General features: G+C 38.6%; 1 protein-coding gene across 4 annotated transcripts in view; it reads right to left on the reverse strand.

Moving 5' to 3' along the window:
- PCDH15 (protocadherin related 15) overlaps nt 1-26,243 on the reverse strand; it is an 853,821-nt gene that overhangs the window by 650,990 nt on the left and 176,588 nt on the right. For all 4 annotated transcript variants that reach the window (XM_087765707.1, XM_087765706.1, XM_087765705.1 and 1 more), the window contains exon 3: nt 1,109-1,186. The gene's annotated coding sequence lies outside the window, so the exon portion shown is untranslated. The remainder of the gene's footprint in view (nt 1-1,108; nt 1,187-26,243) is intronic.

Raw genomic sequence — 26,243 nt, forward strand, 5'->3', positions numbered from 1 at the left:
CCTTAGACTTCTGTTGTCTCTAGACACAGCTGTTAGCATACAACTACCCTAGTTGTGGCTTGTCTCTTCTAACACCATAATGCATAAGTAAAAGCCTAGATGCTGGACACCTTGACAAGGACCTGTGTTGACACAATGGTTCCCTTTGTTTCAATGTATTTTACAATTAAATAAATTGCTTGAACATTTTTCATATTAATTTTAAAGTTCAATGTCCATCAGTTACAACAGTGCTTCAGCTGACCTCCCCTCCTATACATTTAGGACATTTCATTGTTTATCATACTTTTAGCAATTGATTTTAACAGCTCTTACTCACTTTTCTTTCCCTCTAATTATGGTATACTAGCTTGCAACAGACTGTGTTTACCTGGTTAGTCCCCAACTTTGAAGAGAAATACAAGGTCATACCTTTAGGTTCATATTTGTGACAACAGCAGATCAATCTTTGATTTGCCATCTGCCTTGAGTACCTCTTATATCATCATTTCTTCAATTTATATTCATTCCAGAACACCTGTCAAATCTGTTACCCAAATTATTCTACATCTATGTTGTACCCCCCAAACATGTGAAACCACTATTTGTGCAATCAAAGCACAAGTCTTGTTTGAGAAACACCACATAAAAGAAGATTGATTTTCATCTTGGAAATGTCAAACTTCTGCCTATAATGCTCAGCTACATTTTTCTGAAACAGCAAAGTTCAAAAAGAGCCATAGACCTGACAGATCTCTGACACATCATGATGGATGTGACAGGTCTACTGCTTTACTGCCAGAAATGTCCTCCAACAGAATGAGGCAATCAATGAAGAATAATAAATCTATTTTTTGTACATGCATAAGAGAAGAAACAACACATTTTTTTATATCTCTGGAGATTCCCATTTTAATAAACTATTACACTAACTTTCTTTAATATTATTACAATACTAGTTACACAGTTTAATCTTTATGCGTTTTATCTGTTCAATAGTTCTCCATCTAAACTCCTAACATAATTTTTGTATTATTAAGCTAGCGAAGGAAAAAAAAAAAAAAAAAAAAAAAGAATTTAGGTAGAATTTAAAACACACTTTCTTGTGAAAATAACAAGTTTTTCTTACTTTTCTTTCTGGTCCCTCTGTCAGCCAGGAGAACGACAGCTGCTCCAAATATATCTGTTGAGTTACGTCCCCATCATCCTAGAAGACATTGTTATTGATTAATACTGCATCAAAATTTTACCTTGAAAATTCCCGTATTTGAGATAAATTACAGCAAGTTTGGAAAAGTTAATTTGACGTTCATAAATCAAAGCTTTCTAGAGAAAGAATTGGTTTGTTTTATAACTAATGCTTTTGAATGTATTCTACCACCTACCCTTCAAGTAACAGCCTTGACTTCAGCAACAGAGGGAATATACTCCGAAATATGTCTTTTCTGAAGTCATTTGACCATAACACTAACAAAACAAGCACAGCTCTATCAGCTCAAACACAGCGATTTAAAATACACTTTTTTATGGTAACATAAGTACATTTAACATTTTCAGTAAGTAGTCTCAATAAATCCAAAAACTCTTGCATGAATAGCTTGGTGGTTACTCATGCTTGTGTATGATTTCAAAAACACATCCATGCATCACTACCATAATTCTATTTCTTCCATTATTTTATACATTCACAAGCACATAGACAATATTTAATACTGTAGTAACCAAGACAGTTTAAATTAAGCACAACACACACACATACAGAACAAGCAGATATGCAACTAAAGCTTAGAAAATTTTGAAACTGGGAATTTAATGATACGAGGATTTCCAGGGCTAAAGAAGTTCTATTTATTCACATACAATCACAATCATTTAGCTTTTCTTATACTGCAGTTCCAAAGAAAAAACACCTGTATAACAGGGTAGGAACATTATGGCACTCTTATACTCTTGTCTCCTGAAATGCAATGGCTGCATTTATAAAGAGGCTGAGTAGCACCTGTGTAAGAAACAAGCAGCACGGTTTTTCTTTTGCATAAATATTAAATAAACAAGTATCTAAACAAGACATGTAAGTCAGACACACACCTACAACATACCAAAAGTGTCTGCATAAACCTAGATAAGACTCTTACATTTAATCTGATATTATACTCCTCGAAAGTATTTCTTCATCAACTGTCAAGGGTTAAACAGATGCAGCATGAGGGGAGCATTCAAACAAATTAGCATCTTTATCAAACCAAGCTTGATATCACATCTATTGTTCGTAGTTACTCTTTCACACTCATATACACCTCACTTTACAAGGGGTCACCTGGGTCCGCAGCCAGCTGAAACGCTGGCTTCAGCGGCCCCTCACACACCGGCTTCCTCCCACCTCAGTCTCTCAGAGCTCCTTACTCTCTCCTCTGGCAGAGGCAGGCCAAACCTTCCCCAGACGGCCCCTTTCTCCCCCCACCCTAGCACCCTCACATCTAGCATTCCTGCCCCATTCCTCCACCCTCAGGGCTGGGGCCTCCTAGCTCCACAGCAGCTGCCTCCAGGGCCCTCCCACAGGTAGCATCTGGGGGCACCACGCATTGCGATTGGCCCGCCTCTCCCTAAGATGCTCCCCGATTGGCTGCCGAGAGGGTCCTCAATCCAATCCCACCCTCAGCGATTCCAGATTGTTCCGGAACATTCTGGATCACTCCACCCTCAGTCACCTCCCTCTTCCTGCAGAGGCTAACCCCTGAGCGTGCCACAGAGATGGCTCACCACATCTCCCTTTTAAAAGGTAGAATTATAAATGGGCCAATCAGCCTGATCGAAAAAGAAAACATTAAATTTTGCCTGAAAAAGGTTCAGGCTGCAGATTAATTAGCAACCGCCCCTCACAACTGCATTCCCTTCAGCTTTCTGAAGTCTCCCCAAAATGGATTTGCCTGAAAAACTGAGCAGAGAAGTTGTCTGCCTCAATGCACAGCCTACTAACAAGAAACCACAGCAAAGCCCCTCCACCTACAGGTAAGCGAACAATCCTTACCACAGCCAATTTTCACCACCTTACAGGCACCACCACGGATTTAAAAGTGGTAGTGACACCCTGCAGATCTTAACTTAACCACCTCATTTGGCAGCAGCTCTCCCTCCTCTGGCTCTGCCCCAATGCAAAGGGGACTTTGCTATGAGGAAACTGTTACGCGCAGCAAGGCAGGCAATGTATATTGTTGGCCCCTGACGCCATTTTGTCCTAATACTTTGCTAAAACAGGTAGCTTGCTGCTCATGAATAGAGGAGGAATAGTTTAGAGGTGGACCTGCCAGTTAGGTTAATGGTTGGACTCGATGACGTCAGAGGTCTTTTCCAACCTCAATCATTCTATGATTCTGTTAATAGTCCATCTATAAGCAAAGGGAATATGAAACACCAAATGCAGAAAATAGGAACAAAAAGCAAACTTCGTAATTGTGTATGTGAATGCAAAGGAATCTCACAAAAAAAGTTATCTTACAATTTTGTGTTATCCCTGACACCTTCTGGCTAGACACGGCTTCATTCTCATGGCTCCTGTGAAGGGCAGGAAAGTAACACGTTTTCATAGTCCACATGAGGAAACTGCAGTACAGCAAGATTATGATAAATTTTCAAAGAATTATAAAGTGTTCCCATGACAATCACTCTGATCTGTGCATCTCATAGCTATTTCTAGCAAGCACAATTTTTTTTTTTAAGTGAAAATAACAATACAGTATCCAAGGAAAACAAAATTAGAGCTGTGCATCACTGCTCTGTAGTTGTTTCTGACAATTAATAATAAGAATTTCATATTAAGAAGTGCAGAGGGAGGAGACAAAGAGTAATACAGACATCACTATTTCTCTTTAAGCTTGATGATTTTTTTTGTACATTATTTTCTCTGATACCAGCCAAATGCTGTGAAAATGGTTATCTGTGTAGGTAACACATTTTCAAAACAATAACTCTAAAAATTGTGATGTTTATTTTTCTGGGAGTTTAAATAACACTTTGAATGTACTTTAATTTTTAACAATAGTAAAATATTTTACATTAGTATAGTGAGCTTGCTTACTATGCCTGAAGCTATTTTTGGATTTTTCATAACTGGCATAACAGTTCACCTAATCATCTCTAATTTTAATGTCATCCTATTTAGTTTCTGATACAAATGTAAGTTTAAATGTTAAATAGATAGCAAGTCTAGAATCAGTACAACTCCTGCTGCATCATGCCATTATTTTCTTATTTTGCCACTGATAATAGCAGTAAAATCAATCTTTCGAAAATTTACACCGAGATGTTCATCCCTATTAGTAAAATCATTATTACTCTCATCTCATGTAACAAAAATAGATAAATCAAATATTAATGATATAAGTCAGTTGAAACAGAATTTGTTTCATCTTGGATTTCTTCTTATTCTTTGTCTTGCAATCGAAGGCAACAAAGAATCATATAGCCATTGTACCCCGATGGCAGAAAAAATGAAGAGCTGTATACCCATTGTACCCCAATGGTAGTGGCTTAATATTTTTCAGTCTTAACAGAATAAATACTTGAAAGGATAAGCTTTGCTGTTCACTTTGCAGGACAAATTGTTCTTTAGCAGAATGCTGGGTTTGCACATTTTCCTTATATTGTTAGAACTCTGAATTGGTACCTTTGTTTCTTCAAAACAGCTGCATTTATTTACATTTTAAAATAACATGGTTTTCCACTTATGATATAATCTCTAATCACACTGCACATTACACTGGGGTGGGGAGGGGGGGAATAAATCCATCAACAACCTATAGCATTATCTCTGGCTAACTTTGTTACTGGTATTCTACTGAGCACAACACTGAACTGCTGGTAAGGGTGTAATACAAAAAACAAGATGAACATCCATGCACTAATGACAACAAGCTGCACTTGGTGCATATTGTTAATAACAAAAATGTAAGAACAGAGCAAGTTGTGATCATGATAACCTAGACTTCAGCACTCCTGGAGAGTTTCAGGGTTTCTCATGTAGGTGCCTGGGCACATGCTCAGAGATGTAAGAAGCAATGTTGTCTCCTCCACAGCTCATCCTGTCTTGCTGATGAATACAAACAATGCCCAGGTTGAAACAAAGTGAATTAAGCTAGCTTGCTGTGTTGTTCCTTGTTGTGGGTATTAAAGGGCTGGAAAGGATTGCCCTTAAGAAATATGAAGGAAATAAAACTGCAGGAAAATAACTAGTTTGATACGTGGACATGTGCCTGGAGTCTGCCATCATCCCAGGACATAGGCAGGGGGGTAATCTGCAAACTGGGGCAAAATGTAGAGTCAATTATGCAGAATTCTATTTTGAAAAATGACCATGGAAGAAACTATATGAAAACACTCTAATACAAAATGATTCATTTTGAATTGCCATTCCAACTCCAAAACCTACAAAGGCTCACCAGATCTAGCTTTCAGTAATAACATACTTAACTACATTATCTTGATTAGCCAAGATATCTTTAAAATCTTTCATTTATTATTAGCACAACTTAGATTTTCCAACTTGTTCACTGGTCACAAATGTTCATAATAGAGGAAAGAGGAAGGAGTATTATCTGCAGAAGAAAAGAAAGAAGCAGGGCAGTTTCAGTTGAGACATGGGTCTTCAGAGGTCAAACAGAGAAAGTCAAATACCGAAGAAAAGGGAAAGTAGCGCAGTTAAGGTAAGCATATTTTCTCCATGCAATTCTCAATGTGACAGCAGGACACTGAAACAGCAACAGTAACTACATGTTAAGTCATAGGAGGGACCTTTCATTACAATTTAGTCAAGACAGAAGCCTCCTATTCCTATCAGTCACATCCTATTCATGTCTGCTGCCACCCTGGTCCAGGGCTCTTAAGCACTAAGGAATGGATTTATTGTTCCCTATAAAGAATGAGTCTGACATCTGAAGAGAATTCAATCCCATAAGTCCACTGCTGTTTTCTACAGGCATTACCATCTAAAACTAAGTTACCATAGCTTGTTGCATACCAGATCCCCATTTTCTGGCTACCTTGGTCTTCCCCAGTTACTCTTCAGTTCATGCTTTCAGCTCCACAAGACACAGGAACAGGAGTTTCCTGCTCTTCGGTGGGTCTCAAATCACATACTTTGCATTTCAGCCCTGCTCACCTACGGAACAGTTACTTCAGACTCTCTCCATAATACTCATTCTTTGCTAGCGGGTTCTACTGATCAGCAGTCCCCTGGGTGAAAGGAGAGCCTATCTTTGGACAACTGAGAAACACAGATCTCTTGTGTTCTTTCTTGATGTGTTTCAGAAAAATGCAAATACCCTAGCTTACGCATGTCTATTTTTAACCCTTACTACATAACAGAAACATGAGCTACTATCTTCCAGCCACCTGATGATGTACTAGCCTTATTTCTGGGCATAAATAAGCTGTAGCAATTTAATTACAAAACCAAAGTAACAGAAAACAAACTTATTCTTCAGTATCTGATTTCACGGACTAATAGAGATAACACAACACCGTTCCCCCACGTTCCAGCTGAGTAACTTTTCTTTGATTTCTTTTTTTAAACATCAGAGAGTCAATGACGAAAACGTGTTTATGGCAGCAGGAGAAAGATTTTGGCCCACAGCAGCTGCTAGTTGTCTTCTGATGATTGGTGAAAGCCTTGAGTTTGTACAATAGAGTGCAGCCCTCCCCGCTAACATCCAAAAACTAACGCGGTTTTGGGTTGCCCAGAGTTGATCATCATAACAAGAGAATCGGATCTAAGTCACAGTTCAATCTCCATGATATCACTCTCTTTGAAACGCTGCACTCTCAGTTTATCTGACATAATATTTTCAATGTACTCTGATTTAAAGGTTAAAAGAAAGTGAAGTGAATCTAAAGCAAATGCTAGCTTTTTTTTTTTTTTAATGCAATAGTTACAGGCTTTCTTCATAGAATCGCAGAATATCCTGTGTTGCGAAGGATCCGTGAGGATCATGGAGTCCCACTCCTGACCCCACACAGAGCAACCTAAAAGTTAAACCAGTATCTTGACTTAGATCCTCTCACTACATTTTGCCTATTATGAGTCCAAATGCTGCTAAGATTCAGGTCTTAAAAATGTCCTAACAACTGCAGCAGAATTGACACTGACTTCCAATTCTCATTTGTTTGCAACAGACATAGCTGTGTTTTGACAAATTCAACAAAAATCTGCACTGCTGTTTTCTGAAACAAATATAAGGTAAAAGTCATCCATTCTACTGAATATATATAATGAAATTCAACAAAAATAAACTCTATTAAAATAGCTTCTCCTTCAAATGTTTTAAGAAAGGGGTTTCTTCCACGGTGACAAATAAAACAGTACCACACTAACAAATGCTTAATCGCTTCTTATCAACTGCAGAATAGATGCCTCCATTTCATTATGTGGTTTGCCAAAAAGCGGAAAGTGAAAAACAGTTTCAAACTAAAAGCAGAAGTTTTCTTATTAAACTAGGGCAAACAAGATCCAAAGAAGTTTGGCATAATTTTCACAGTTGCAGTTAATTTTAGCTGTAAAATAAAATTAACATTTTCTAGTAAAACGTTCTGAGAACTTACACTGCAGGTAGTGCAGGGACCTCAGAAGCATCTTTCTTTCCTTTAACTATTGTCATCGTTTACCAATGTAAAGTCACCTAACTCAGTATTTAAAAATAAACTAATCACCAAATTAATTCAAGAACATAAATATTGAAACTTTTTTCCGGATGAGATTAAAATATAATCTGTTCTAGAGAAAAATATATGTTTATAGCTACAAATAAGAACATTAAGGACTTGTAGGAAATAAAATAGTATGGGAATTAAAAGCAGCACTCTCCCTAGATCAATGTCACTTTAGAGAGATTAGTACAGAGCTTCTTTTACCTTTTTTGAAGTGTCTGCTTAAACTAATGTGACTGTAAAAACTTTTTACAAATCACTGAAAGATGACTACCACTAAAACCCAACAGACTCCTTCCCCGCATTGTTCTTAGATTTGTGAAGAACATGTTATTCGGGATGAGAAGGGAAATTGTAAGAGGGAATAAGGAAGTGTGACATCTTGCAATAAAAAAATTTTCACTGCACATTAGATTAGAAAAATTAAAAAAAAAATAAAAAATCTTTTACATCCTTTAAGTACAGCTTACATGGCTTCCTCTTCATCAAGAAAGATAATCTATTGCTTGGATAGAAGAAACAAATCTTGGTAGAGCAGAGGCAGTGACCGAACAAGTCTTTCTCAAAACTCCATAAATATACCTATCCACACATGAAATAACCAGCTCTTGAGGCAGTAAATAAAATTCATCCCTTTACTGGGTATGAAACACAGAACTCTAAGTAATTCAACTCCCAAACAGTAATTACACGATGTTGAAAGCAGGACAGAGATGACCCCAGGATGATGATGCTTCCTTGCCACACTGCAAACTGGAGAACTAACACTTCAAATACAGATTCTGTGATGCAGCTCCCTGATGCATGGTGGCTTTAGAAATAATTTCCAGTATCCTGAGCCTGAAATGGTTGGGAACCAAGACAACTTCCAAGAGCATACTGAAATCACCTGAGAAAATTGTTCCAGTTCCTGCCTGCCCTGTTCAGGCAAGGATTAATTCTGTTGCTCCTACCATGTCAAAATCACCTGGAAGAGGGATTCCCAAACTGCATTAGGCAGTACAGTATTAGACAAACAAGTACCAGAGCTACATCATACACAGCCCACCGCAAGGTCACAAGCTGGCACAAGAAATCTTAGCAGCTCCCACCGCTCTCACTGCGGACGCTGGTACCTAGGCAAGAACAATTAGCACTGCACTGCTGCGTAGCTAATAAAAATGTGAGACTGAGTTTGCAAAGAGAGCGCAGCACAGCTGTTTACAACAACTTTATCCCACACCAAGCAGGATTCCCTTGCCTAAAATCCTGCATTTCTTCTGATCTTTACATCACTCTTGCACCTCACTACAGTAGTAACAGATGCAGGATACATCTTACACAGCCAGAGACTGATTTCCTGTGTTCTCTTTCCTAGTGTTATCTGTCCATATAATCAAGGGATTTCATCATTAGGACAAGAATTGGTCACAGAGAACAATGTCCACCTGGAAAGCCTGAGAATCACCTCAGTATGGGGTGAGCAGTGGGGCCCTTCAGTAGATCTCTACCCAAAATGTTCTGGGAGGCAGACCCATCCACAAGTCAGATGGCTGAAAAGCCCCTTGAATCTTGCGTACTCTGCCCTTGGCAGAAAAGCAGGTGTGTTGGTGGTGTATTCCAGGAAAGGAATGTCTCAAACCTCCTCTATTTTCCATTATCTCCTTTTAAGTACTGGATCCAGCAGCGTCTTAAAACTGGTCACTACCATCTTTCTTCTTTGCTCTTCTTAACAGCCTATATTTATCTCTCTGTATTCAGACACAATACAATCAAAAAGTAAACTATGATATACATAGTGGCCATGAAAAATAAGTACAGCTATCACTCTACTGTAAAAAAAAGTGGCACAGATAAAAAAATAGGTCTAGCAGCATGTCTATGTTATCAGACTACCTTAAAAATGTTAAAGGTCAAGTCTGTCATAAGGTTTACTAAAAGTATCTGTAAAACTCACTGTTACATATACTTATTTCAGAAAACATAGCATACTGCAAGTCCATGTATCTAATCAAGCCTTTCCAAAGGCATCTTCTTTCCTTCAGGGCTTTTCATGTCTAGCCCGTATAAAGGATATATATTCCTTTAAGTGACAATGATTTCTGAATGATTTATGTTTTAAGCAGTGTATATAAAACTTGACAGGCAGCTCTAAATTGATGAGTATTTCTACCTTGCTCTTGCACTGCTTTTAAAAGAAAAAACAACACTAAAAAGGACACTATTTGTTTGAATTCTTAAAACAGAGTCCCAGTCTTAAGAGATTGCAAAGACTGAAGAATGCCATTGATGTGGTGATAAAGTTTTTGTTTAAAGCAAACAAAATTCCTGGGAAACGGATAGTGAAATAAAAAAGGTAACAGACAGGCTGCTCTCAATGGCCATTGCTATCTCTGAAATCAGTATGTTCTGTTGTTAACAATCAAATAATATGAATAACTATGACAATTATTTTGAGAATAGCTGAATAGAAATCAGTTTAGCCATCACTCCTAAAAGAGGCAATTTTGATGTTCAAAGGTGAATGAAGATACTTACATATTAACATAATGGAAGGAAAAAACAACAAACAAAACAGACTTGGATTAAGGAAGTTCTCTCTTCTTTTTCTTATTTTTCTTTTTTTAAGGAAAAAAACTTCCTGAACATTTTCCACAACAGATTTTTTCAGCATTAGCAGCACCTGCAGCCAAAGACAAGCAGTCAAAGTAAGTACCTTGCAATGACTCAGACACAGCAACTTATCTTCTCTAAGCTAATTAAAGGGTTTTTCCTCTGTGCCTGAAGCTATCTAATCATGCAAGAAGTATTCCCCCATCATTAGAGACGACTCTCTGGAATTAATTTTGCAGCATGATGCAGCCTGAATTTAGTACCTGACTTTTTAATTATAATAGTTAGATGCAAATCTTCCTAAGTTTTCAACATAAACATTAAAAAAAAAAAAGCGATGAAAGGAAGAGGCTAACATGATTATAGATATGGTCCTAAAATCAAATACTTAGACAGAAACACTCAAGGATCCCTGAAGGTCCAGATAATGTTTGAGGCATATCTATAAATCATTGAAAATAACAGGTATAAATTTAGATATAAATTTATAGATCTAAACAACAGTTCTGTTTATTGCCTCACAACAGATCAGTTCCTCCAGCAGAACAAGTGAATAACGAAATCTAATTACAGCTACAGAAGTGAATGCTTACCCTATTGCTTTCAAGAAACTTAGCTGTTACCCATCATAAAAAGCTCCTGGCTCATGTGAACACTTGCAAAAGTAATTTCAGACTGTTCCCATTGCCACTACGTAAGTTAAAACTAAACTAGGTGCAACAAAGGAGATAATTCGTAGACAAACTAGCCAAAAAAGAGACGAAGCAGGGAGGATCACTGGAGAAGCTTATACTAGCCAGGGGACTGAGAAACCCAGTTATGATCTGAATTAACTCCTTTTTTTTGTGTACGTAGCAACATAAAATGTAACATATCAAAAAATGAATAATGAAGAAATTGCAGAAGAATGGTGGAGACAACAGAGTTGTTTTCAAGCTACCAGTGACTTATGGTGTGATTTTTAGTTATTCCTTTTACCTTAATTGTGCTGAGCTACTGAAATAATATATTTCCTCTCAGTTCTAGCTTCAGGTTTAGCCTAGCAAGATTTTGAAAGGCTTTTGTGATTCCCAAGTCAACTTCAAACTAAAGTTGCTTCTGGATGGGATAGGGTTTTCTTTCCATTTTTAAAGTGAGGAGAGCCCCAGGGTGAATGTGGACGGGGTAGAATCAGTACCTATCACCTGGAGAAATGGCTTCTTTTTGTTTGAACCTGACATAAAGATTACCCTTTTCTAAACCAGTAAATAAGGCAGAAGCACACACAAAAAGCTAATACTATGGAGTTGTAGGACACATGCATTCCGAAGACTACAGCTTGCTATATTTCTGAGCTATTAAAGAATTACGCCTTGTGCTGTGTCCTGGTTTCAGCTGGGATAGAGTTAATTTTCTTCCTAGTAGCTGGTACAGTGCTGTGTTTTGGATTTAGTGTGAGAATAATGTTGATAAAACACTGATATTCTCAGCTTCCCGTGCTCTGCCAGGTGCTCAAGAAACTGGGAGGGGACACGGCTGGGACAGCTGACCCCAACTGACCAAAGGGTTATTCCATACCGTATGACCTCATGCTCAGCATATAAAGCTGAGGGAAGAAGAAGGAAGGGGAGGGACATTTGGAGCAATGGCGTTTGTCTTCCCAAGTAACCGTTACACCTGCTGGAGCCCTGCTTTCCTGGAGATGGCTGAACACCTGCCTGCCGATGGGAAGTAGGGAATGAATTCCTTGTTTTGCTTTGCTTGCATGCACGGCTTTTGCTTTACCTATTAAACTGTCTTTATCTCAACCCATGAGTTTTCTCACTTTTACTCTTCCGATTCTCTCCCCCATCCCACTGTGGGGGAGTGAGCGAGCGGCCGGGTGGTGCTTAGTTGCTGGCTGGGGTTAAACCATGACATGCTGGAAAACAAAGACATAAATCACAAAGGGAAAATATTTCCTTTGTGTTGCATGCCATTTGCATTCACTGTATTATAGATTAGCAAGGAGTCAAACAAGTTATCTGATAAAGCTCTTGTAAGTCATCATCCCACATCCTCAGCTGCCAGGATTCCTTCTAAGATGCTCAATAACAAGTCCTCTGTTTAATGTCATTATGCTCTTCTCCTTAAGCTCCACTTTCCTTTGCAAAGTAATCAAACCATTCACATTGCCATATGCTCTCTGAAATAAAGATTTATGAATGCAAGGAATACTGTGTTGCAGTACACTTCTTTATTGTTTTGTTGTCTGTGTGATTATTCTGAAGGTAATAGCAGAATCTTATTCTAATCAGTGCAGCAGGCTTCTTAAAAAATGACTGAGATTTCACACTCTTTTGTTATTTATAACTGGACTTAAACTGAGCAATTTTGTTTTCACAAAAGACAGACATAATCCAAACGATTAAACAGCTAGAAGTCCATATATATCTAACATTGCTAACCAAACAGACTATGTAACAGTCATGCATGAGATAAGATCTGTATATCATTTCAGCAGCTTTATCATTATATTTTTTAAAATCTTGGCAGAAATAGGAGCAATTGTAAAGGGCCAAAAAGAGCTCTTCTCATTTCCTTTTCATTCTTCATAATAAACAGAATAAATATGTCATCTTTTAATATACTGAACTGGACAAAATGTTTTTAAAACACAATATTGACTGGTATCAGTACAAAGATAGCAGCATATCCTTTATCAGTTTCAAAGTTCTTTACACATTTTTCTGGAGATTGATTTCTGGAATTATTGGCTATTCCAGGAAAAAAAACCCTGGCTGCAGTCAGTACTTAGATTGCAGAGCACATTCCACTCTAAAAGTTTCTATTTTCTTCTTTGTTGTTCTGAAGGTCTGAGAGGTTGTTATCTTCTCTATGCCTTCAAGAATAAAAAGGGACAAGGTTGTAGGAGATGAAATAGAAATTTTTTCTGGAATTCCACAATTCAGCTGTGAAGAACCATCTCTTCCTGGTGTTTTTTGAGCTGATGGAGTATTTTCATTGCTGTCATTCTAAATAAATCCAAACAGGATCATTCTTATCTGATGTTATACTGCTGCCCTCAGCAACACTGCATGATATGGAGCATGTAGGACCTTCCTGTAAAAGTAGAGAAAGCCAGGATCTCCTGTTGCCCCAATCTGTGTTCTGGTAAATGGCCTCAGAGGGCTTTCCTTATCAGAAACACAAAGGTTGTGTGAAATCTCTTGATGATTTCAGGACAAGAGGAAAGAGACCAAGCAAGGCTCCAGGGCTGAATTCATTCCCCATTGATTATTTTTAGAAATGAGATGGTGACCACCGGGCTGTTCCCAATCATTTCTCTAACTCAGGCATCACAGCTGCTCCTGCAGTAGCAATGCTCCTGTACCACCAACTGAAGAATCTCCCTATGAAACACGAGTGCAGCACAAAGGAGTTCAAGGCTGAAGCTCTGACGATGACCGTAACGCTCCTTTTTACTTGGCACCACAACTGAACAAATGCAAAATACTCTGTACACAGGATGTATTTTAGTGCAGCTGCATTGTCTCAGCAAACTGCTTGGAGCAGTGCGCTCCATTTTCCATTGCTAAAAATCATTCGCTAGGTGAGGTCAGGAGGAGAGAACTCATCACAAAACGTCTTATCTGTTGTGCACACTAGGGCACTTGTGGACCTCTGTCAGCAGTTGGCGCCAGAAGGGCAGCAAAAGTAGAGAATTTATGGAAATAATGAGTTACTAAATGATAGTAAAATAACAAGTGAAAGAAAACCAATTTAGGAACTTTGACAGAAATTGTAGAGGTCAGAGCAGCCTGTGCTTTGTCATCAGCAGCATAGTTAAATATATAACAGAGCTTATTCCAGCAAAGGGGACAGCAACAATAAAAGCAGATGCTCAAAAAAAAGTGTCACTTTCAATTTTGTTTGAATAAACTCTTTATCAGATGGGCAAAACCAGGGAGGCCAATACAGACTTTAGTATTAGAAAATTCTTGGAATAAGTTAGTTTAAACTATTCACATACATATGACTGGAAACTGACTTTTGAAACTATGTCTAGAAAGCTTGGAAAAATACAGCAGCTATCTTGTTACCTTATGTTTCTATTTATACTCCACCTAAGTTCAGAGCAGCTGTAGGTGCAAAATCCTTCCCAGTTTTTCACAACTCTGTTCTCTCAACAGATCACCAGACCACAAAATCTTCCAGACTGCCCTAAAATGAGAAGTCAAGTAGAAAAGTCAAGCAAGAAAAACAGAAGGAGGGACCAGGCAGCAATGCTCTATTTCAAGATGGAGAGACATCCTCATGGTCTGCCTTTACTCTGATACAAAGAAAGGAGACAAAAAGGTACAGTTGGAACAGTGGGGAGGGAGCGGGGGCTTACAGGGATGACAAGGAAAACAAAGATGAGACAGAGTGTGTAATGCAGCGACAAAACCAGAGGGTGTGGAAGTCATCCTATAACAAACATCAGGATTTAAATAAACTCTGGGGTTATACTTCAACAAAAGGTGTTCCCTACAGGTCACAGGTGAGAAACAGAGACCATGTTAGGGGAAATGTCACCCATCCGTGCCATGGACACTCCTGGTTACACAGCCAAACACAGCTTTGGGGATAACTGCAACAGCAAAACTGTGAAGCTTTCACACCGCACCTACGGGCCTCACCTTCCTACACTGCTTGCCCACTCTCATACATTGAGACCTGGATTAGGATCTTTCTACCTCTTTTACCAACAGAATTTCACTTTATCTATGTCCAACATCAGTAGATTCCACCACATAAAGAATCTCTTTCTCAGAAACCCTTTTTGTTTTGTTTGAAGTTTGAAGGCACCTAAACATTCACATTGTTAGCAAAATTGTCTTGCCTCAAGAAAGTTATGTTTAATTCTGTCTCTTAGGCTGAACAATTTACTATATAAAAGTTAGAATACACATCCTTCCTCAAAGGGGTTTGCTACTCCTTTACAGAAGGGAAAGGGTCAGTGTTAAGAATAACTGCAGTTATTCAGATTAAGGTAACTCAGTTGCTCAAGAGCAAGAAAACAAAAAAAGAAAAAAAAATAAAAAAGAAAAACCAGATGAGAACACTTTAGTTTAAGACACTATCTAGAGGGAAACGTGCATCTGTTAAAAAAAAAATCTTAGCTTAGAAAGATGAATTAATGCAATATGAAAATTATTTAGTGAAACTGTATTTTAGCAAAAGCAATTAAAGGAGTAATTTCAGTGATAATCAGCAATATACGTGAGAAGTTTCTATGTAACAAGTTAAAAATAATAAGCCATGTAAAATATTTGAACTTTTGTCACAGATACTGTTGTGGACTAGGTTTTGATTTAAACCAGACTAAAATCCAAGAGGTACATGTAAAAATAAATGTATGTATTTGGATTAATCATCTGTACCAGTTTAGAATAAGGAATAATTGGCCAGGCATGAATTCTGTAAAACAGGATCCAGATTCTATAGAAGATCCATATTCAGGCAGACAGATTACTTTAGATTGCTTTAAGAGTAATCCATCCCAGCCTTGTGACTATACTTTTAGTACCAACCCATTGCTCCTACTGCACAAAAAAAAAAGCCACCTATAAAGCCTGGTTAAATAAAAAGTGCTTGAGCAACCAACCATGTTTCAGCATTGAAGTCAGACATCAAGAATTTGAAATTTTAGCATAAAAATTCTTGAACAAGGCTGCCAGTTTTTCATTTCATCATTGTAGCCTACTACAGAATTTAAACAAACAAACAAAACTTCTTATGGGGATTATTTTTGCCATATGTTTTAAATCAAGTATACTCCTATCGTGTGATTCCAAAACAGTAAGTAAAAGAACATTGTACTTAAACAATAAAACTGAACTAAAATTACTAATCCACTTACTTTGCACTTTTGCTAAGTACAAAAAGACATTGTCAAGTTTTCTAGATGCATTTAGCAATGACTGTTAAAACAGTGAAGTTGATTCTGAGTGCATACATGACTTACAAAAGCACAAATAAGGCTAAAATGTAAACCCCTCAGAAGTACTGTCAGAAAAAGGCTGCTTGTAAAACCTTATTTTGGCCCCTTTAGTGTGTTTTCTGTGATATAACGTGTGACTGCATAATACCTTTTCCCTGGGATCTCCTCCTCAAAAATTTTACACGTTGGACAAAACCAGGTTAACTAATCAACCTACTACATTTTCTCCTTTAGAGTGTGATTCTAGATGTTGTTCACTGCACAACACTGAGAAACTGCCATGCCAAATTGCACACTCCCTCCTGAGCTTTTCTGTAACACTCACCACCAGCAGAGCAGCACAGAGTCTGAGCCACAGACATTAACTGATCTTCCCAACACATAGGGAGCTGCTTTCCCCACTAGACAGACTAGAAGCAGAGCCTAGAGGACAATAAGAAAAGCACAGAAAGAGCAATAAAGATTTCACTGGTTTCAACAGTTAATTAGAAGTGTCCCAGTTTTCAAAAGTAGCTAACTCTAGCATGCTGAATTTACTTGCATTTCAGAGTTTCTACAAGTCAAGAACGATGGAATACAGAAGCAGAAATAACCGAGTAGTCTAGGTTAGGCCAGCTGCCCACCTTCAGTAAATGGGGCTGTGGCACAGGAGGAGGGAGAGAATCCATTTTTCTCCTGTGGTGTTCAGGAGCTTTGACAGATACGCTTTCCTAATCCTGCTTCACGCACAACACATTTTGCAATTTCTAGATAAAATGGGCAACAGTCCTATGGAACTGCATGATCTGAATTTGGTCTCTGCATCACAGCACCATGTACTACTGAGTGACATACATAACCCATGGGAAAACAGGGTATTATGTTTACAATAAGAGACTACATGTTAAGCAACTTGTTACAACTTTTGAAGGCTCCACTCTTTTAGCACAAAAAAATTATTTCACAACATATCTGGGTTACAACATGCAATTTATACCACAGGCTCTGGAGAAAGGCTAGGTATATACGATCAAACCTCCCATTTTCAGAGGCTACACCAAAAATATTCAGCATAATGACACTGCACATTTGTAAGATCAGCTGTCATACAAGTGATATTTCCTGTCTTCTGAGTTGTGAATTTCATAAAGATTCACTGCATTTCATAAAAATATTTACCCTTATATATACATACACACCAATTACATGTATCACAATATACACCAAAACAAGAGTGCACCAGTTCAAAGCATGTCTGAAGAGGGCCTAGCAGTAAGCTAAATTCCAAACCAGGACATGCACAAGGAACACTGAGGTTCATCACAACGTTGGAGCCAGATCTGTGGAGCAGCAGTAGCATCCCTTCTGGCAAGGCCAAGAAAAAGCTGCTGTACTGAGCTTGTGAGCACTTGCTCTCTGAACCACTTGCAGTGACAGGCAAGTCCCCACGGACGGAAGAACATAGTCTGCAGAAGCATCCAAAATATCAGATGTAAATATTCTTGAAGTATATTTGAATGCCTAGTGTGCCAGAGTAAAGTTGAAAACTTTACGACATCAGGAGTTTATGAAAGTGTGTCTTGTCCTGATACATTTCAAATATCTGATTAAAAAAACAGATTATTATAGTGTACTGAAACCCCTACCTTTGGCTGCTATTTCCTGATTCTGAGTTTTACAAACAGATGACTAGCTAGCCTAGAAACGTCTCGTTAGCGCTACAGAGCGCTCTGTTCTCAACTAAGGACAGGCAGTGTAAAAATACACAAATATCGTAAGAACAAAAAAAGTTAACTTTCTGAGTCAAGTCAGCAGAGGCTCAATCTAACATATTTTGCAGTAACTTCAAACATCAAATCAGAAAGTGCCTCTTGTATCACAGACCAATTGCTCTCACTCTGGATTCCTTAAATCCATTACTTATCAGTGGAGAGGCAAAGAATCAGTCCAGGGGAGAACAGGAAAATACTTCAGAATGACCACATGGGCCTAATGCCCAAAATTAACAGTGACTTTTCGCTAAACAAAATAGTTCACAGAAAAATTAGTTTAAATTTACCACTGAATGGAAAAGAAAAAAAAAAAAATCAGTCTATATGACCAAACTAAATGATTGATAAAACCTGAGCAGAGCAGCATCAGCAGTTTCTGCATATTATACAACAGTTAAATATGGTGCTCTGCATTTTATATCATAAGAACATTAAATCATAACTTCAATGCCATAAACTTATTGTTACTTTACACGCATATAGCACCACATGCCAACTGCATAAGTGATTTTACAATTTAATGTCTCATTTTCACAAACTGCTTACAAATGAGCCATTTTTAAATGCTTTTTTAATCATGAGCTTTTCTACTTCTTTTTGCAAAGTCTGTTTTGCCTGGTTTCAGGTAGAGCTAGAGGACTGCTGAGGTCCTGAGGAGTAACACATGAGGTCTTATCTTCAATATGACCGCCTGTCCTGCCTATGTACTTGAAATTAATCTTTTTGAGTGTGCAGGAGGTGAAGAGAGGTATACAGAATTTGGGACAGAGAAATACTAGAGACTGTTTAACAAAACTAGGCAAGACGGACTTTTTAAATCTGGCAAAATGAAGGCCAAGAGAATACATTGTTACTCTCTACATACACCAACTGCATGAAGGGCAAACATAAATTAAGCTAAGCGAAATGAAACTTGTTGGCAGAAGTATAAATGTATATAAAAGAGCCTTAAGTAGTTTGAAGCAGTATGTTCAGAACAGCCTCGCTGTAGGAAACACAGGAACAAAATTACCTACTCAGTTTAAGACCATATTGATTAACATGCAGAAGGATTATCTGGCACAGCTAGCTGGAAGGGCAGCTGCCTGATGGCCTCTCCAGTCCAAGGGCCTTACGTTGCAACAGGATCTATAGACAACACTGTGAAAAACCATTAAACGTTTGACACAGCACATCTGGGCAATGTGCAGCAGCACCAAATGATCTCAGCCAGTGCTGGCAGCGCTAGCATGGCCCTCCTGCCTCAAGGACCTGCACGCTTGCTTCCACAAGAACTGCTATTCTTCTGTGCAGTGCAACACACCCACACCGGCTTTTTGGAAGCTGTCTCACCCAGTCACACCACCACCCATCAGACTTGCCTTGTTCGTTTATGTAAAAACAGACACAAGCAACCATTGCCACAGGGGTGCAGAGCCACTGCAGTGAGAGGCATAATGCTCAAGAAACAGAAAAGTTCCACCTCTTTGTGTATGCTGACATAACCCAGATTTAAAGCATATTGAGGCTGACAAAGGGAAAAACGCTGAAGCTTTAGTCCACTTATATTTTGTAGCTGTTACGTTACTGGTTTTTTATCATTTAAACATAGACTGCTTTTTTTTGCTTCATCAAAATCTAGATATATTAAAAATGAGGAAGTCCCCCTACATATTAAAGACTTCTAATCAGTCATAAGAGAAGCACCAGCTGCCAGTGCCTGAGTTCTCTACTTAGCAAAAATAAATACATAAATAAATAAATAAACTTTGATTCACACTCAATCCTTCTATTTGATAATGACCTGCACTCTTAAGAGAGGTGATCTGTTTGTATTGTCGTTCTTTTTGCAATAACGCTATGTTATTCCTAGCATCTAAGTTACACATTCATAGTCAAAGTACCAAACTTGGATATTCTTAGAACAGAGCGTTATCAAATGTCAGACAAGAGACGATGATGTGTCCCTCTCTGTTCCCTGCGCACCACCCTCACTCAAAGGATAAACCTGAAGAAATTTCTGAATTGTACTTAGACAAGCTAGTAAATGCAAAGCATTTCATTATACAGAAAATACAGGGAGTTAGCCTCGAAAGCTTTCTCTACTACACAGCACGGTTCAGATAACAAGACACAAACACAGAGAAGAGGTTTTGCTGTAAATCCAAAGAAAGGACTCACACTTACACTAGAACTGTAACAGCCCCACCGAACTGCATTTGGCTCGTCAGCCCTGAGGTCTGCTTCCTGATGGCAGTGTGCTCAAGGAAGAAATTAGAAGAATAAAAAGAGCATTTTTGCTAGATAGAATACGCAGCTATTTATTGGCTCCAAGAAAACATCAAAGTATGTCAAAAGGAAGAGATCACAAAGAGCTAGAGGCTCACTTTGTACAAAGTGTAAGTCTAAAATCACTTCAGTGATAAAATGACTTCACTACCATCAGTGCAACAGTATTAATTTGCGTGGTGACCATGGAGTGATTCAAAAGTCACACCTCATTGCTATCCAGCCAAGCAAAACTACATGCAGAATCCGGCCCAATTAGCTTAGTTAGAGACACTAATTAGGATCAAAAAGTAAAGCAGAAAAACAAACCAAACCAAACACTGCAGTATAAAAATAAGGATGGAAACAGAAACATGTCTAATCTGTTAATATTTAAAAAAAAAAAAAAAAGAAAAACAAAAACCCCCCAACTTTTTGGATAAGTCCTTTTTAAAATAATTTGTCCAGATATCACTTCAATTTCAGAAAGTAATTTCAGGACTTTCCTTTTGCAGCATCTCTATTCCCCCCTCACCCACCCATTTTCAGTCCTTTCTTTTTACTTTATATACTGCTCATTATTTTTATTCTATTAGATTTAGTAATCTATATATTCCTTTCCCGCTCACTTGCTGCTTGGACACTTCTAAAGCTCATGTACCCCATCAGAAACTGTTAAGGGTACTTTGTACTCATGACTGTACAAGATCTTGCTTGCTGCAAAATCCAGCCATGTCTAGATCGCATTTTGGTGGCGACGAAGCTTAGTCAGGATTAGTCAGAAAACAGTGCCAGAAAACAGTACCTTATATGCATACTAATTTACATCAAGGTAGCATTGCTAGCACATTTTGTTTTATTGTGAAGATGCAGAGCAAGCCTACCTTTTCCTCTTTTTTAGGGGACGAGAAGGGGATTATGGATATTTTCTTGCTTTATTGGATGATTTATTGTAACGAAGAAGCTTCATAAGGGTACACTTCGAGGAAAAAAGAAAATAAGTATTGACTCAGCTCCTGACTTACAGTTATTGCAACCAATTTTAAGAGGCAGCAACAGGGGGAGGTAGCATTTGTTCCCAGTCCTCTCAGGAAGTCATGTAAGCACAGAACTGACTAACTAGTGTAACATCTATTTCCGTGTCAAAGCAGCAATAGTTTCCATTCATACACGCATTGACAGACCTTCAGTAGCAGAAAACACCATTAGTATACAGTAAAAAATGCTGTATATAGACCTTTAACACCTCCTTTGAATATACAGTAAAGGAGGCAACAAAGCTTATTCAAGGTAGATGCAACTCTAAAATCCATGTGCCATTTTCAAAGAACAGGAGTATTATGACTCCAGACAATGTCAGAGCAGCAGCAAAATGTAACAGAGTCAAATGCAAAGCATGCTACTTTTGGATGTCTTGTTTTGGGGGGTTTTCATAGAATCATAGAACACCAGGTTGGAAGGGACCTTGAGGATCATCTGGTCCAACCTTTCTAGGCAAGAGCACAATCTAGACGAGATGGCCCAGCACCATGTCCAGCTGAGTCTTAAACATGTTCAGCATAGCGGAGTCAACCACTTCCCTGGGGAGATTATTCCAACAACTGACTCTTCTCATTGTGAAAAATTTACCTCTCGTGTCCCATCAGAATCTCCCTGGGAGTAACTTGTACCCATTACCCCTTGTCCTCACCATGGGACTCCTCGTAAAAAGGGAGTCCATCTTCTTTGTAGCTCCCCTTTAAGTACTGGTACATGGTGATGAGGTCACCTCTAAGCCTCCTTTTCTCAAGGCTGAACAAACCCAGCTCTCTCAGCCTACCCTCATACAGCAGCTTCGCAGACCCTCGATCATCTGGGTGGCCCTTCTCTGGACCCCCTCCAGCCTGTCCACATCTGTTTTGTATAACAGGGACCAGAACTGTACACACAGTATTTCAGGTGTGGCCTGACAAGCACCGAGTAGAGAGGGGTAATGACTTCTTTATCTCTGGTGGTGATGCCCTTTTTGATGCAACCCAGCATCCTATTGGCCTGCTTGGCCGCAGCAGCACACTGTTCACTCATGTTGAGCTTCCTGTCCACCAGGACCCCCAGGTCCCTTTCCACGGAGCTGCTCTCTAGCCAGGTGGATCCCAGTCTGAGCTGCACTCCTGGATTATGTTTTCCCAGGTGCAAGACCTTACCCTTGTCCTTGTTAAACTTCATAAGGTTCTGGTTAGCCCACTCTTCCAGCCTATCCAGATCTTCCTGCAGGGTGGCTCTCCCTTCCAGAGTGTCTACTTCCCCACTCAATTTGGTGTCATCTGCGAACTTCATCAGGCTACACTTGATCCCGTTATCCAGATCATCTATGAAGGTATTGAATAGTATTGGACCCAATATCAATCCCTGGGGGACCCCACTTGTGATGGGTTGCCAGTTTGAAAGAGAGCCATTTACCACCACCCTTTGGGTGTGGCCCATCAGCCAATTCCTCACCCACTGCACAGACCACTTGTCCAGGCCGTAACACATCAATTTCTCCAGGAGGCGGCTGTGGGGAACCGTATCGAAAGCCTTGGAGAAGTCCAAGTAGACAACGTCCACCGCTTACCCCATGTCATGTTTTTGTTTGTTTTTTTGTTTTTAATTTATGTTTGCTTCTAAAGAAGGAATTTAACTTCTCTTTAGGGAAAAATGTTATAATAACACCAAGTACTCTATGATCAGAATACAGTGACAAAACTGAAGGTTAAGAAACACCACTATTGCATGCTGTTACAGAGTCTAGAAAACAGTTGTTAATTGGTGCTTCTCTTTCAGGCTTTTCAGAGTCTGTAATATTGCACTGAAAATGTTTAGTAAAAAGAAATGAAATATCTGGCAACAGCTACTGGATGCTAGCCAAAATGCCACAATGCTGTTTTGGGGAAGCTTGCTGGCATGCTTTACAGGGTTTACTGCCTAGCAGGCTGCCTTTTCTGGGCAGTTCCATGGCAGAAATGGTTGAGCAACATTTTATTTACTTTTTGTTAATCAACAGTCACTGCTTTCAGAACAATTATACCACTCTAAGTGGCACAATATCATAACAACCATTTTCAACAGTTCTTGAAAATGCATGGGGATTTGTGAACTGCTTGTAAAGTGTATGTGAAAAATGACAAAAGTATGTGGCAGTGTGAACTGAAAATACAGAATTACACTCCACTAGGAAATACTTCCACAAAGTCAGTGATCTATTAAGATCTAATTTTTGCATTTTATTGTATTAAAGGAATTAAGTACCACAAAAGATATATATGATATATTGTTGCCGCCAGCTATTTTAGTAACAACACTTTTGTTGTTAACAAATAGAGTCCTTAAAATTCAGAACTTTTATTCGTAACTCTGAACTGAAAAATTTCCTAGCATGACACAGTATGTGAGGGGAAAAAAAAAAAAAAAAAAACAGTCGGGACAAATAACTATGGAAAAATTGTTTCCTTAGAACAGTCTGTCTGCATTAACAAAAGAAACAGTATCAGGAATTACTGTGTGAAAAAGGGTTGCAGATTTTGTCACGTAAGAGGGTGGAAATGTTCATGATGGGAGATAAATACTTCTAGCACATATTCTACTTTGAGCTCTCTGTTTAGGATTAATTCTGAAAAATCAAAGTGACAAGTGGAACCAGACATCTCTGGGGTGCCTGAACGTAAACACACCGAGGATTAAAATGTGTTTGTTGCATGTAACAGCAGCTGTAGTGGACCACACAGAAGATTGATCTTGCTAAGGGGCATGCCATTAGCCATAGTTAGTAATGGGTGAGTAAAGAAAAAAATTAAGGATATGAATAAGAGAATGATTTTGTCATTATCCACCTCCTAGAGAGAAAGAAGTTTAACATAAAGCCTTAAAATTTCTTCTTCATGAAAAGGACCCTTTGCATGCAGTACTTGCTTGTTGCTTTTTAACCTCTCTAAAATCATATTTAATACCACGTTGAAGGTACTGAAGGATCTTAAATCTAGAAGTACTTAACTTCAGCTTCAACTTAGCTCCAACTTCAGTGTTGGACTCCTCTTTCCTCAGTCTCTGCATCATCCCAAAAGTATTCCTCTATGCCCAGAACTGGAGAAACAAGCTTTCCCCTGAAATAGCACTAGAAGTTAAGATTAAATTGTACTGGTGAGCCTATATAATTTTAAGGATTAGCTTGATATTGATTCTTTATGCAATAGCATAATTTCTCAAAAAAATTAAAAAGTTAAAAATCTTCAACTCTTAAAGCCAATTTCTAGCCTTCACATGGCATGGCTTGGCAAGGGCAGTAGGCAGATGCAGAAATCTGGAATGCACTTTTCTACCAGATGTTTCTGGGTCTTTCCCGGTCTCATCAGCAACCTTGTGGGGCAGCTTTACTGCTCCCTGTTTTGGCAACATGGGAGCCTAACGGAGAATCAGTTTTATTCCCTGGAATTCTTGCTTCATATAATGAAATGCTTTTCTGTACAACAAGAATACTCTGTGATATTTTTCTAAATTTTCTCCAGCAGCAGCATGAGACACGTAATATTTTTATAAATGTAGTTTAAAACTACAATAATGTCTATTTTATATATACACATACAACTTCTAAGGCAAAGATACGTTACATGACTAAGCAATCAATGTAAAATAACTTTGGATATGAAATACCCAAAGTTTTAGGTTTTGGTTTTTAGGTTTATTTTGAGGATTAAAATCCATACTCTCGGCATCATCATGTCTCATTCTTCAGCAACTCCATCTGGTATTTACAGCTTCCTGCAAACTTCTGCAGCTTGAAAAGGTAAAAATTAAACCACATTTCTAAAGTGTGAATTGTATGTTCTAGAATTAGAATACAGTCGTTAGCCCCATAAGATTTCTCACCTTGCGATTGTGAATGTACTAAAAGTAGATCACTGCTTGCACGTTTACTTTCACAGATGTTCATTTTACTCAAGAGGGCTGTAAAACATACACTCTTTATTTCCTGGTATTTAAAAAGCTAATTAAATAACCTCTGCAAGTTCTGATCATTTTTATTTCAGAACAAACAAAGTTTTCTCCAGGGCAGGCATAATGCTGCTCAACAGTAGAAACAAAATTGAATTTTACTGCCCCAAGGATATTAAACAAAATAACTATTTCCTTCTAATGCCCAAAGCAACAGCGTGTAATACAGAAATGACAGTGGACCTCCAGGCCCCATAGTCTTCAAGAAGCTCAGGGTTAAAACCTCCCACACAGGCTTAGCCCAGACTTCTTCATAGCAAACACTCATGCCCTCCTTATTCATCTTTACAGCCTCTCCTGCCTCCTCAGTCCCACAGTGCTGCCCTGTTCAAGGTTCAGCTGCTCAAAGCAACAGCTAACCTATCATTTTTCAGTAAATCTCCATTTCTTAAACACAACAGGCTGTTTCCCAAGTGCTTTCTTCAGAAGAGGCACCCTTAAGAGGTCATGGAAAACTACACCTAGGTTAAGAAAGCTAATTTGCTGCAATGCCTCCAGAACAAAGTATATTCCTGCAGCTCAGAAATCAAGAGAATTACATAAATTGCATGCAAAAGCACAACTGAGCCCTAGTAACCTGAAAGAAAACAAAGAAATGCCCACTTCAGCAGCTACCGAAAATGATACACTGAAGTATTTGGATAAGGCAGTGAAGGAGAAAGTTGTTCAATTGCATTCGTACTTTTTGAGCTCCAGTAAGAAAAACTGCCATTAGATCCACGCATGGTGCAATACGTGTCATTCTGGGACCCAGAAAACGGAAAATATTTGTACTTTTATGGAAAGCAGTGTCAAAAGGAGTCTCTCTTCTCAGCGCTGAAGTGCCCATTTCCTCTAGAACTTTCTAGTCTTTATGTCCTGAGATTGTTCAGAGTGCCCAGCAACATCTGGGTCACCTAACATTTCCTGAGTGAAACGAAAGGTGTTTTATGTCTAATTAACACATGCAAACTTCCTAGTTTCTGGCATTCACATAAGATTAAGTATGTATAATATTTAGAGTGCTCAAATTTAAATTCTGAGCA

Source organism: Nipponia nippon, unplaced genomic scaffold (assembly GCF_047370975.1).
Source record: "Nipponia nippon isolate SJK-2023a ecotype South Korea unplaced genomic scaffold, ASM4737097v1 scaffold_3, whole genome shotgun sequence".
Lineage (NCBI taxonomy): Eukaryota > Metazoa > Chordata > Aves > Pelecaniformes > Threskiornithidae > Nipponia > Nipponia nippon.